We start from the raw sequence: 13207 nt of genomic DNA on the forward strand, positions 1-13207 counted from the left end.
CAGAGTTAATCTTTGGGATGCTCTTCAGTGGCCAGAATTAGTTTACACCTATGAAGCCCTGAAACATTCATTGTTTCTGCTAAAGCTGCCTTATGGAACAATTACATAGAGTCCCTGTAGGATGTGAGAAGACTTTGTCACGGTAACCCAGGATAGTTCTCCTTCCCCATCCAAGCATGTAGAGTCCAAAGTACATCCTATCTTGTTGTCACGGTAACCCAGGATAGTTCAGAAAAGGAATGCAGTGGCATTTGAATTTTTTTAGCGTTAAGATAAAAATGAAGCTGAATTGAATTTGGAAGCCTATATAAAGCATGAGAGGGAAAAAAAAGTATAGAAAATATAGAAAGAAGGCATTATATCATGTCAGCAAGCCTGCTCTAATACTTACATTAAGCATTTCTAGATTACCAGGGAAAACAAACTTAGATACTTTCTTTCTGTTCAGTACTGATGTAATGCTCTGCTTGTTGTTTTTTTTTTATCTTTCACTCTAGTGTTGTTTTACAAATGTCATTGGTCTGTCTGTATGCCTGAAATACTGAAGTTTTTTTAGAGTTTAATCTGTCTACAGTGAAAATGAACACTTGGAAAAAAATATATCTGCTTAATTGTATTAAACCTACTGTCTATGTGAATTTGGAAAAGTTTGGGTTTTTTCTTAAATATTTTTTAAACACTGCTTAGCAGAGTATAGATCACATTCTTCCCTTCACATTTTAAAAACTTGCTTTGTAAGAGTGACAGGATTGATCGGTCAGATCTGATGTACTGCATTCTTGGCTGAGTTAATTAAATGATTAATTTTGAGATAATTAAGAAATTGAGATTCAGAATCTAGCTGTACTCCTCTTGTTGCAGAAACTTCCAGTTCAACATTTATTTTATCTTATCTTTACCGTGCTTAACGTGGCTTTTTCTTTCCCCTCCCCTAGGATCTTTTATTGAAGTTGATGCAGATTTCCATGCTAGAATACCAGTGGTGGTGTGCAGAGAAAAGCCAAGGTCTCAGTTGTCACTTTGTTATATGCTATTAGAATACACAATGTAAATTACCAATAACTGAAAAATTATATTTCTGTACTAAATCATTACAGTTCCATGGATCTTGAAAAGCAAATTAACACTCATGGGCAAGTCATTTCTAGCCTAGAATAAGAGGGTAAAGGTTGTTCTGTCCTCAGCTACCTATTTCCCAGTCCTCTAAACAGTTATGGCTTCCAGCATGTACCCTTACCCCTCCACTTGGGATGATTGCTTAAGCAGAAATTTCCTTCCTTTCTTCTAGATAATATAGATACCATATTAAATTAAGAATTTCTTTAAGGGCAAGAGCAGCTTGCTTGGCTTTGGTAATATGTTGAGAATGGGAGAAAGGCATTTTATTTTGCCCATTTAATTGATATCACTTAAGGTTCATGAAATGTTCTATAAATGGCTACTGATGCAGAAATTTTACCAGGATTTGCTGCTACCTTGATCTTTCACTGTTTGTTTGAAAATTTTTCTTGTGCTCTAGAAACTGTATAGAAACTGTTTTATGATGGTGTGGTATGGGAAGATGTTCTTGATTCATGAAGGAAACTAATACTGTAAGATTTAGTTCAGTGAAATAATGCCATTAGAATTAGTAATTAGAAACAAGTACTTAAATTTTAATTGTATTTGGTGTCTTTGAGAGGCTGTTAAATCTTTCCTTACGGCCTCCAGCTATAATCACAGAATCACAGAATGGTTGGGGTTGGAAGGGACCTCTGGAGATCATCTAGTCTAACCCCCCTGCTAAAGCAGGTTCACCCAGAGCAGGTTGCACAGGATCGTGTCCAGGCAGGTTTTGAATATCTCCAGAGAAGGTGACTCCACGACCTCTCTGGGCAGCTTGTTCCAGTGCTCTGTCACCCTCAAAGTAAAGAAGTTTTTCCTCATATTCAGATAGAACTTCCTGTGTTTCAGTTTGTGCCCGTTGCCCCTTATCCTCTCGCTGGGCAATGCTGAAAAGACCCTGGCCCCCATCCTCCTGACACCCGCCCTTAAGATATCTGTAAGCGTTGATAAGATCCCCTCTCAGTCTCCTCCAGGCTAAACAGACCCAGCTCTCTCAGCCTTTCCTCATAAGAGAGATGCTCCAGTCCCCTAATCATCTTCGTAGCCCTCCGCTGGACTCTCTCCAGTAGTTCCTTGTCTTTCTTGAACTGGGGAGCCCAGAACTGGACACAGTACTCCAGATGTGGCCTCACCAGGGCAGAGTAGAGGGGGAGGATACTCTCCCTCAACCTGCTGGCCACACTCTTCCTAATGCATCCCAGGATACCATTGGCCTTCTTGGCCGCAAGGGCACATTGCTGGCTCATGGTTAACCTGTTGTCCACCAGGACTCCCAGGTCCTTCTCCGCAGAGCTGCTTTCCAGCAGGTCAACCCCTAACCTGTATTGGTGCATGGGGTTATTCCTCTCTAGGTGCAGGACCCTACACTTGCCTTTGTTGAACTTCATTAGGTTCCTCTCCGCCCAACTCTCTAGCCTGTCCAGGTCTCACACCAGAAGGCTGTGTTGCCATTCAGCATCAGCCACTCCTCCCAGTTTTGTATCATCAGCAAACTTGCTGAGGGTACACTCTGTCCCTTCATCCAGGTCATTGATGAATAAGTTGAACAAGACTGGACCCAGTACTGACCCCTGGGGAACACCGCTAGCTACAGGCCTCCAACTAGACTCTGTGCTGCTGATCACAACCCTCTGAGCCCTGCCATTCAGCCAGTTCTCAATCCATCTCACTGTCCACTCATCTAACCCACACTTCCTGAGCTTACCTATGAGGATGTTATGGGAGACAGTGTCAAAAGCCTTGCTGAAGTCAAGGCAGACAACATCCACTGCTCTCCCCTCATCATTGACGTTAAAGACAACAAAAAAAGTTTTTATAAATATGACAGTGACAAAAGGAGGACCAGGGAGAATCTCCCTCCTTTGTTGGATGCAGAAGGTAACCTGGCCACGAAGGATGAGGAGAAGGCAGAGGTACTTAATGCCTTCTTTGCCTCAGTCTTTAATAGTCAAGCTAGTCATCCTCGTGTTTTTCAGGCCCCTGAGCTGGGAGATGGAGATAGTATGCAGAATGAAGCCCCGGTTGTCAAAGAGGTGGCAGTCACTGACCTGCTCCTCCACCTGGATGCTCACAAGTCCATGGGGCCAGACGGGATCCACCCGAGGATACTGAGGGAGCTGACAGAGGAGCTGGCCAAGCCACTCTCCATTATTTATCAGCAGTCCTGGTCAACCGGGGAGGTCCCAGCCGACTGGAAGCTAGCTAATGTGACGCCCCTCTACAAGAAGGGTCAGAAGGAGGATCCGGGGAACTACAGGCCTGTCAGCCTGACCTCGGTGCCGGGGAAGGTCATGGAGCAGATCATCTTGAGTGCCATTACGCGGCATGTGCAGGACAACCGGGGGATCAGGCCCAGCCAGCACGGGTTTATGAAAGGGAGATCCTGTTTCACTAACCTGGTCTCCTTCTATGACAAGGTGACCCGCTTAGTGGATGAGGGGAAGGCTGTGGCTGTTGTCTACCTGGACTTTAGTAAGGCCTTTGACACAGTCTCCCACAGCATTCTCCTGGAGAAGCTGGCCGCTCACGGCTTGGATGGGTGCACTCTGCGCTGGGTTAAAAACTAGCTGGATGGCCGAGCCCAGAGAGTGGTGGTGAATGGAGTCAAATCCAGTTGGCGGCCGGTCACGAGTGGTGTTCCCCAGGGCTCAGTGTTGGGGCCGGTCCTGTTCAACATCTTCATTGATGATCTGGATGAGGGGATCGAGTGCACCCTCAGGAAGTTTGCAGATGACACCAAGTTGGGTGGAAGTGTCGATCTGCTGGAGGGTAGGAAGGCCCTACAGAGGGACCTGGACAGGCTGGATCGTTGGGCCGGGGCCAACTGTATGAGGTCCAACAGTGCTAAGTTCCGGGTCCTGCACTTGGGTCACAACAACCCCATGCAATGCTACAGGCTTGGGGAAGAGTGGCTGGAGAGCTGCCTGGCAGAAAAGGACCTGGAGGTGTTGGTTGATAGCTGCCTGAACATGAGCCAGCAGTGTGCTCAGGTGGCCAAGAGGGCCAATGGCATCCTGGCTTGTATCAAGAATAGTGTGGCTAGCAGGACCAGGGAGGTGATAGTGCCCCTGTACTTGGCACTGGTGAGGCCGCACCTCGAGTACTGTGTTCAGTTTTGGGCCCCTCACTACAAGAAGGACATTGAGGTGCTGGAGCATGTCTAAAAAAGGGCAACGAAGTTGGTAAAGGGTCTGGAGCACAAGTCTTATGAGGAGCAGCTGAGGGAGCTGGGGTTGTTTAGTCTGGAGAAGAGGAGGCTGAGGGGAGACCTTATTGCTCTCTACAACTACCTGAAAGGAGGTTGTAGTGAGGTGGGGGTTGGTCTCTTCTCCCTAGTAACGAGTGATAGGACAAGAGGAAATGGCCTCAAGTTGAGCCATGAGAGGTTTAGGTTGGACATTAGGAAAAACTTCTTCACCGAAAGGGTGGTCAAACATTGGAACAGGCTGCCCAGGGAAGTGGTTGAGTCTCCATCCCTGGAGGTATTTAAAGAACGGACAGATGTGGTGCTCGAGGACATGGTATAGATGGACTTGGCAGTGTTAGGTTAATGGTTGGACTCGATGATATTAAGGGTCTTTTCCAACCTTGATGATTCTATGATTCTATGATTCTGTGATCTACCCAGCCAGTCATGCCATCATAGAAGGCTATCAGATTGGTCAAGCATGATTTCCCCTTGGTGAATCCATGTTGACTACTCCCGATAACCTCTTTTCCTCCACGTGCTTAGACATGACATCCAGAATGAGCTGTTCCATCATCTTTCCAGGGATCGAGATGAGGCTGACTGGCCTGTAGTTTCCTGGGTCCTCCTTCTTGCCCTTTTTGAAGATTGGAGTGACATTGGCTTTCCTCCAGTCCTCAGGCACGTCTCCTGTTCTCCATGATCTTTCAAAGATGATGGAGAGTGGCTTAGTAATAACATCTGCCAGCTCCCTCAGCACTTGTGGGTGCATCCTATCGGGGCCCATGGATTTGTGGGTGTCCAGTTTGCCTAAATGATCTCTAACCTGATCCTCCTTAACTAAGGGAAAGTCTTCCTTTCTCCAGACTTTCTCTCCTACCTCCAGGGTCTGGGATTCCTGTGGGCCGGCCTTAGCAGTAAAGACTGAAGCAAAGAAGGCATTCAGTAACTCTGCCTTTTCTGTATCCTCCATCACCAGGGCAACCACCTCATTCAGCAGTGGGCCCACATTTTCCCTAGTCTTCCTTTTGCTACTGATGTACTTGAAGAAGCCCTTCTTGTTGTCCTTGACATCCCTTGCCATAATTAATTCCAAGTGGACCTTAGCCTTCCTCACCGCATCCCTGCATACTCTGACAACGTTCCCATATTCCTCCCAAGTGCCCTGTCTCTTTTTCCACATTCCGTAAACTTCCATTTGAGTTTTGCCAGAAGCTCCTTGCTCATCCATGCAGGTCTCCTGCCCTCTTTGCTTGATTTCTTACTCATAGGGATGCATCAATCTTGAGCTTGGAGGAAGTGATGCTTGAATATTAACCAGCTCTCTTGAACCCCCCTACCTTCTAGAGCCCTAACCCATGGGATTCCTTCTTTGTTTGTTAGTACAAGGTCCAGCAGTACACCTCTCCTCATTGGCTCCTCCACCACCAGTGTCAAAAAGTTATCAATGCTCTGCAGGAACCTCCTGGACTGTGTGTGCCTAGCTGTGTTGTCTTTCCAGCAGATATCAGGGTGGTTGAAGTCCCCCATGAGAACCAGGGCCTGTGATTGTGAGGCTACTTTCAGCTGTCTGTAGAAGGCCTCATCGACTTCCTCTTCCTGATCAGGTGGCCTGTAGTAAACACCCACAATAACGTCACCCATATTAGCCTTCCCCTTAATTCTTACCCATAACCTCTCGACTGGTTCTTCATCCAACCCTTGGCAGGGCTAGATACATTCCAGTTGCTCTCTCGCATAAAGAGCAACTCCACCACCTTGCCTTGCTGGCCTGTCTTTCCTAAAACGTACGTAGCCATCCATGACAGCATTCCAGTCATGCGAACCATCCTGCTATGTCTCCGTAATTGCAATAAGATCATGGCCCTGCAACCGCACACAGATCTCTAATTCTTCCTGTTTATTCCCCATGCTGAGTGCATTGGTGTACAGGCATTTCAGAGAGGTAATTGAGCATGCATGTTTCCCAGGAGGGGTGCAAGGGGATCCACCATAGCCACACACAGCCTTGAGGTGGTTGGCCTTCTGATTCTCATCTTGGGAGGCAGCTAAGGAACATTTGTCGCTGCTCTGGTTGGCCTGGCTTATTCCCCAGTTGGATGCGATGGCGTGAGCATTACCACTTTGAACCCCGCCCTCTGAGTCCTTCAGTTTAAAGCCCACCTTACCAAGTTGGCCAGCCTGCTGCCAAAGATTCCCTTGCCTCTTCTAGACAGGTGGATTCCATCCCTCCCTAACAGGTTATAGTCATAGAAGAATGTCCCATTGTCATAAAAGCCAAAACCCTCACGACAGCACCAGCCACGAAGCCAGAAGTTGATGTGCATTATACGTCTATTTCTGGCTGCCAGAATGTTTTGTGAGATGTTGTCACGGATGAGTGGTTAGGCCGCTTAAAAACCACCATCAAAGATATTTGCAAATAGTGATTTTAATAAAAATTTATAAAAGTGTGATTAAACAGAGTTCGATGGCAAGGTTCACTCTATTACTTATTAAATGAATGGAATATATATATAAAGAGAAAGAAAGAGGAAATCGAGCCCGAAGAAAATACACGGAGGAAAAAGGGAGCCCTCCCGTTGAGTCATGAGGTTCAGAATGGACCCCCTTGTTTTCTAAACTCCTTCTCAGAGAGGAGCCTAGGTGCAGCTGGATCCAATCCTAGTCTCAGACTTGGTCAATGGTTTATGTCTAAGGATTATATGTTTAGCAGCAGTTTAAGGTTTGTTTGCAGCAAGGAGAGAATCACAAAAATTTAGCAATAACTAATCATTAATTAATCTAGCATCTACAAAGTGATCAGATGAGGTTTACTATAATATTTGAATCGATTCACACACACACAATAGGCCTAAATACTCATTATATGTGCAGTTAAAGGTACCTATTGAAATATGCGCAGTTAAAGGCACCAATAAAAATTCCCTGCTGGGTTTAGTGAAATACTCGCTGTAAATGACTGTCTCAACGGGCGAAAGTCGAACCTCAAGGAGCAAGGAGCACCAGAGATCAGCTCATGCAAACTTAAGAGTTCGCAGCTCCAAGAGGCGTCCCACTCAGAGGGAGATTCTGGTGCAGCCCACTGCGGTCCAGGAGAGCTCAAAGGGTCTCACTTGGCACCGCTGTTTATAGTTACGAGATGATTGACTTTAGGCATCAGTAAATTTCCATTCTACTTTCACAGCCCATGTTGAAAATTACTAAGGTCCTCAAAAATTCCAGTGATGCTGGTACAGATCCTCCCGAGTTACAGCCTAGATAAGATAGGCCCCAAGGCTGCCAGGTGGCGACTAGTACAGATGAAAAATATGTTCCAAGGTTGTCAGGGCTGCCTTCCTGGGACAGACGGGGCTGCTCCCACCTCAGCCATGTAAGAATTTCTGATACGGTCAAGGGACTCTTAACCGCCAAACTCGTTACACAAAGGCCAAGTTTTGACGGTGGTTACTGAGATTGTAAAGCAGCTTCGCTTCCCATGCTCTGCCAGGTGCACAAGAAGAAAGGGGGGGGGAATGCACCACCACAGATGTCATCTGACATAATGTTTTGTGAGACGTCATCTGACCTATCACTTTTCTTACAACACCTGCAAGATCTTTTACTTTGTTTCTTTTCATTTTTTAGTGGCCTTATTTGTAAAGTAAGTACAGGGAATGAGAATGCTTGTCTGACAACATACCATTTGGCTACACTTGGAGAACTAGAACCCACTGTTGTACCTTTAGTGATTGCCTTCAGGTACCGGGCAAAGGTAAGAGTTCTTTGTATTCCCTCATCTGTGAACATTAATGTTATGCTAGTGAGACTGTATGTATAGATTAGAAAACAGCTGTTGAAACTCTTTTTAGGGAAATAGTTGGAAAAGGGATATTTAAAATATCTGTAAATTGTAATTTTTATAAATTATATAATTAGCATTTGTACATTAGAGTGTTGTGTAAAATTTCAGAAGTGGAATTTTCAGCTTCAGCCAATGACACAGACTGTAAGTGTCCTGTTCTTCTACATTACCAAGCAAGTCAGAGGAATGTATATAAGATGGAATCACCGGTTTACCATAAACTTAATCCATCATGAAAAAATTGAAAGAAAAAACTGTTTGTTTCTATATGTAGATAAAAACATTTTCATGTAAATTAAAATAACTTGTTCCAAAACTTTGTGTGCATGCAATTAAAGTACGACTTAAGAAAAATATGAGTTTAAACTTCTGTTATATCTATATATCATTTTTTTTGCAAATGTACAGTATGCTCTCTGTTTTGCAATTCTGCATACTATGACTCTGCAGTATATTTGTATAGTAGGACTCACACTGAAAAGACTATAGTAGTAATATGACTCCAGTAAATATAAAGGCCTTCAGAACCAAGTCCATCTCATAAGAGGAGGTCAAAGATGTCTGAGTTTAATGTGGCACACTTATGAATAGAAATTATAAGAATATTTTTCAGTGTCACTTGAAACTTTAATGACTGCACAATTTATTTTTACAGTTTTGCTGTGTTGATCATCCTGAAGAAGGAGGCTTGTCAACTTATGTATTTGCTTTAATGGTTATTTTCTTTCTGCAACAGAGGAAAAAGCCATTTCTATCTGTTTATTTGGGATCATGGGTATGTGTATTAATACATTGAATATTATGAACGAGAGGATGATCCTTTTCTTCACTTGTGGTGTTGTAACGTGTCAGCTTATTGCTCTACTGAGCACAAACCATAAGCCAGTCACTTCTGCTGAAATTCAGAAAGAACGTGAATTCAACCAGGCTACACCTTACCTTTTTATGCTTGGCTCTAAGCATTCAATTCACAATTGTAATCACTGGATTAAGTGCTTCTGTTGAACTTTAGTGAATAGGGAGAGCTGGGCATTGAAGAATGCGATTCATAACACCACCTACTTCCTCATTTCTTTAACCTTTCTTCCAAACTCTTGAAAAATCTGAATTCATGTAGCTACCTCCCAAAACAATGTCTTAGACTTTGACATCTAATTCTTCATTTCTAGTGAAGAAGATGATTGGCTCATTGTTTAGAAATAGTAGTGATGGTACTCAGCTTCTTATGTATAAGCCTAATGGTCAAAGCACGTGTCTAGTAAATAGGAAATGTCTTTTATCTCCTCCTCAGTGTGAAGGGATTCAGACCCATCTCTTAATGCTTTCCAAGAGAGTAGCCTAAGCACCCAGCTCTGAGGGTACTATCAGTCCTTCTAGGTGAAATTATGCCACTGTGTAGGCAAGAATGCAACACTCCTCAAGCCAGATAAAGATACCTAGTGGAAGGATGATTACAGGAGCTCTCTTGAGCTCCTTCTGTTCCCAGTGCTGCTTATGTATTTTATCCAAAGACTAATGTGAAATGTCTAAGCAGTTCCTAGAACAATGAACCGAGAGTCAGGAATCTCCTTTTCCAAGAAAAGTACTTTCAGGGCGAGAACTATAACTGGGTTTTTTTTGGGAAATAAAGCATGGCTGCTAATGCCATTTCATTCCCCTATCAATTTTAATGAAAGTAGTAGGGGTCACAGTCTTGTGTAGAGCTTGACCTTTTAAATTTGTTAAAGCCTTACAAAAAGTACACCTATCAGATCTAGTTAGCTGAGAACTTAAGTAAGGGAACACTTAGTCTGAGGACCATTGTGGGTACATGGTTTGACTTGGCAAAGGTGAGGTTAGTTGTCACTACATGTAGACCACTGTTAGGGAGGACACTGGTGCGATATCTGCCTTGAGGGATCAGACTAGGGGTTTAGAGGATGGTTTTTTTGGACTTAAAGCCTGAATTGCATTTTACTACTTTATATATCAGGAGTTCTATTATGGACACAGATCCAGAATCTAATTCTTCAGGGCACCATTCAGCCGTTCTATTTGTGGCGCCCATTTTTGTTCTTAGAATCATAGAATGGTTTTGGTTGGAAGAGACCTTTAAAGATCATCTAGTCCAACCCCCCTGCCATGGGCAGGCACATCTTTCACTAGATCAGGTTGCTCAAAGCCCCATCCAACCTGACCTTGAACACTTCCAATGATGGGGCATCCACAATTTCTCTAGACAACCTGTTCCTTTGTAACATCACCTTCATCATAAAAAAATTCTTCCTTATATCCAATCTAAACCTACCCCCTTTCAGTTTAAAACCTTTGCCCCTTGTCCTGTCACTACAGGCCCTGGCAAAAAGTCTGTCTCCATCTTTCTTCTAAGCCCCCTTTAAGTATTGAAAGGCCGCAATAAGGTCTCCCTGGAGCTTTCTCTTCTCCAGGCTGAACAACCCCAACTCTCTCAGCCTTTCCTCATAGGAGAGGTGTTCCAGCCCTCTCATCATCTTTGTGGCCCTTCTCTGGACCTGCTCTAACAGGTCCATGTCTGTCTTGTACTGAGGACTCCAGAGCTGGACGTAGTACTCCAGGTGGGGGTTTCACAAGAGCGGAGTAAAGGGGAAAGAATCACCTCCCTCGACCTGCTGGCCACGCTTCTTTTGATGCAGCCCAGGATACGGTTGGCTTTCTGGGCTGCGAGAACACATTCTCAGCTCATGTCCAGCTTTTCATCCACCAGTATCCCCAAGTCCTTCTCTGCAGGGCTGCTCTCAATCCATTCATCCCCCAGTCTGCATTGACACTGGGGATTGTCCTGACCCAGGAGCAGGACCTTGCACTTGGCCTTGTTGAACCTCATGAGGTTCACAGGGGCCCACTCCTCAAGCCTGCCAAGGTCTCTCTGGATGTCATCCCTTCCCTCCAGCAAATCAACTGCACCACTCAGCTTGGTGTCATCTGCAAACTTCCTGAGGGCTCACTCAATCCCACTGTCTATGTTGGTGATGAAGATATTCATCATATATCACTGGATATATGTCCCAGTACGGACCCTTGAGGGACACCGCTCGTTACTGGTTTCCACTTGGACATTGAGCCATTGACTGTAACTCTTTGGACATGGCCATCCAGCCAATTCCTTACCCATCTAACAGTCCATCCATAAAATCCATATCTCTCCTTTTTAGAGGTCAGAATGTTGTGGGGGACCATATCAAAGGCCTTACAGAAGTCCAGGTAGATGACATCTGTAGCTTTTCCCTTGTCCACTGATGCAGTCACTCCATCGTAGAAGGCTACTAGATTAGTCAGGCAGGATTTGCCCTTAGCGAAGCCATGTTGGCTGTCTCTAATCACCTCCCTGTCTTCCATATACTTCGTCATGTCTTCCAGGAGGATCTGCTCCATGATCTTGCCGGGCACAGAGGTGAGGCTGACTGTCTGGTAGTTCCCAGGGTGCTCCTTTTTACCCTTTTTAAAAATGGGTTCTTACACTTGTGTGTTGGATTAAGTGTGCTCTTGTTTCCATAACCAATTACATGGACATTTCAGTTAACTGCTTTCTTCACTTTGTAATTGACTCATCCCCAGAGTCTCTCCACTGTCTGCACTGAATGAGGCAAAAGTTCTATAGTATATGGTTATATAATTAAAAACTGTATTTTAATGCATCAGTAATGTGCTAAGACAAAGTTTTATGTAATATGGATACCCTTACAAAAGTGCTGAACTCTTGAGTGCTAGTATAAGTATAGGGAAGTAGAGGGAGAGAGAAGCAGAGCAGGGAGTATTCTAGGCCTGGTACAGCTAACTCTTTGATAAGACCCTGGGTTTTAATCTGTGAACCAGAGGAGAAAATATAGTTTCCAGACTTGAAGCCATTTTATTTTAAGGTTAGATTTAAGTATATGAAAACTATTTCCACCTTCCAAAAAAAACCCAACTGTTTTAAAAGACTATACACTAAAGTCAATATTGAGATAATATTCATAGTATCTATTGTCTGTTGCTGTGTACCAAGCAGATATATGCCACAAGAAACCAATTATTTCATGGGGGTTAAACATTTCAGAGCTGGCAGAATAAGCATTCAGAAAGTCTAAGTGATACAACTTCTGTTTTTTCATGCCTTGCTTGAATATGTGTTTTTCTTCTGTAAACTTCAATGTATATTTAGTATATTTTTTTTGCACTCGCTATATCTCGAATTTAGGCTTTGCTAACACATAAGCTATATCCATTCTCTCAATATATATATTCTGTGATATTTTCTTGGAAAAATATTAATTGTGACAAAAAACACTTAATAGGCATTGTTATTAATCATTGATATTATTCTTTAACCATTACTACAGTGTGACATTTTTAACCTTTATAATCCTTGCTCATTTCTTTAAATTTTGTTTATTGCAGTTTTTCTTATTTGGGTAAAGTATTAATCTTCCATGTTGAGACATGAGCATTGGAATATGGAGACAACTATAAATTTTGTAATATTACATTACAGATGGACTACAATGAAATCAAATTATATGACATTATTAACAAGTGCATATTCTAGATTAGCAGATTTATTCATTTTTATAGCTAAATACCTATGTATGCATTAAATGTTATTTAAGCTTTTATTTTGTAATTGACAGGCTCCTTTAGTATTTGATTCAGTACACTGGTGTTCAGCACCTGTTGGGCAGCTCTGGGTAGAACTTCTTCATTTCTATGTCTTGGAGTTTAATTCGGCTGATTTGGTTATTAGCATACAACTCAAAGAAACAGTGTCTCGTGAATCAAAGGACTGGCCTAAAAAGCACATTGCTGTGGAAGGTATGTTTATCATAAAAATTTAAAGAGCTATTACCTTTAACTTCCTAGGGTATTGTCTTGGCTACTGACATAATGTGTAATCACTTATTTTCTTAATATTGGACTGTGATTCACAACAGTAGAGTAGAATATGTTTTGAAAAAATAAATTTAATGTTTCTCTTGGGTATTTTTATTAGTGTTATCAAATATAATTAAGTACATTTTAAAAAAATGTTTTCAGCACAATTCGTAGATGTCATGTCCCTACACGTAGTAATTGATGGT

At 43.1% G+C, this 13207-nt stretch overlaps 1 pseudogene across 1 annotated transcript in view; it reads left to right on the forward strand.

Annotated features, from left to right (window-relative positions):
• The window catches only part of LOC148055462 (terminal uridylyltransferase 7-like), a 100225-nt pseudogene that overhangs the window by 68528 nt on the left and 18490 nt on the right, over positions 1-13207 (forward strand). The window contains exons 3-5 of the transcript XR_015705391.1: positions 7919-8045; positions 8791-8910; positions 12761-12941. The product of XR_015705391.1 is annotated as a terminal uridylyltransferase 7-like (transcript). The remainder of the gene's footprint in view (positions 1-7918; positions 8046-8790; positions 8911-12760; positions 12942-13207) is intronic.

The sequence above is a fragment of the Nipponia nippon genome, unplaced genomic scaffold (genome assembly GCF_047370975.1).
Source record: "Nipponia nippon isolate SJK-2023a ecotype South Korea unplaced genomic scaffold, ASM4737097v1 scaffold_22, whole genome shotgun sequence".
Classification (NCBI taxonomy): Eukaryota; Metazoa; Chordata; class Aves; order Pelecaniformes; family Threskiornithidae; genus Nipponia; species Nipponia nippon.